This window comes from Galeopterus variegatus, unplaced genomic scaffold (genome assembly GCF_000696425.1).
Source record: "Galeopterus variegatus unplaced genomic scaffold, G_variegatus-3.0.2 Scaffold28, whole genome shotgun sequence".
Classification (NCBI taxonomy): domain Eukaryota; kingdom Metazoa; phylum Chordata; class Mammalia; order Dermoptera; family Cynocephalidae; genus Galeopterus; species Galeopterus variegatus.
This window is the reverse complement of record NW_007726139.1, coordinates 1,441,186-1,442,691: the sequence shown is the minus strand read 5'-3', so window position 1 is coordinate 1,442,691 and position 1,506 is coordinate 1,441,186.

Here is a 1,506-nt window from a genome sequence, read left to right as displayed (position 1 = left end):
ATTGCCAGCCAAGAATACTCTACCCCACAAGGCTATCCTTCCAAAATGAAGGACAAATAGTTTATTTCTCAGACAAAAAAACTGTGGAATTCACTACCACATGACCACCCTTACAAGAAATTCTCAAGGGAGTTATGGGTTTGGTACCTGAAAACAACTACCACTGCCATAAAACACCAAGAAAAATCAAAACCAACTTGTATAATAAAAATGGCATCTATGAAGAGAAAACAAACAAACCAACAAAAGTCTATCTACAACCCAAGGAACCAGCAAAAAACAGAAAACCAACAGTAAATCAGAAAGAAAGGAACAAATGACACTTAAGACATCCAAACAAAAATCAATAAAATACTAGGAATAAATCAACACTTTTTAATAACATCTCTTAATGTAAAAGGATTAAATTCCCCAATCAAAAGACACAGACTGGCTGTCTGAATTAAAAAGGAGGACCCAACTATACGCTGCCTTCAAGAGACCCACCTCACCCATACAGACTCACATAGACTAAGAGTGAAAGGATGGAAAAAGATTTACCATGCAAACAGAAATGAAAAACGAGCTGGAGTAGCTATTCTTATATCTGATAAAATAGACTTTAAACTAAAAACCATAAAAAGAGATAATGAGGGCCACTACATAATGATAAAAAGATTAATCCATCCAGAAGACATAACAATCATAAATATATATGCGACCAAAGTTGGAGCAGACAGATTTATTAAAAAACTCTATTAGACCTAAAGAAGGAAATAGACACTAATACCATAATAGCAGGGGACCTGAACCCCCACTGTCAATACTGGACAGATCATCTAGGCAAAGAATCAGCAGAGAAACACATGATCTAAACAACATACTAGACCAATTAGACTTGGCAGATATCTACAGAACAAAAATCCTCAATAAAATACAAGATAACAGAATATAGCAACACATATGTAAAATTATACACCACAAGCAAGAGGGATTCATACCAGGGATGCAAGGTTGGTTCAATATATGCAAATCAATAACTGTGATACACCATATTAATAAAATCAAACACAAGCACCATATGCTCATCTCTATAGATGCTGAAAAAGCATTTGATAAAATTCAACATTCATTCATGACAAAGACCCTCTATAAGTTAGGTATAGATGGAAAGTATCTCAACATAATTAAAGCCATATATGATAAACCCACTGCCAATATCATCCTGAATGGGGAAAAACTGAAAGCTTTTCCTTTAAGAACAGGAACTAGACAAGGATGACCACTCTCACCACTCCTATTCAACATAGTGTTGGAAGTACTAGCCAGAGCAATCAGAGAAGAGAAGGAAATAAAGGGCATCCAGATTGGAAAAGATGAAGTCAAACTTTTCCTGTTTGCAGATGACGTGATCCTATATATATCGAACAGCCTAACGCCTCTACAAAAAAACTTTTGCAGTTGATAAATGATTTCAGTGCAAAGTGGCAGGATACAAAAGCAACACACAAAAATCAGTAGCATTTC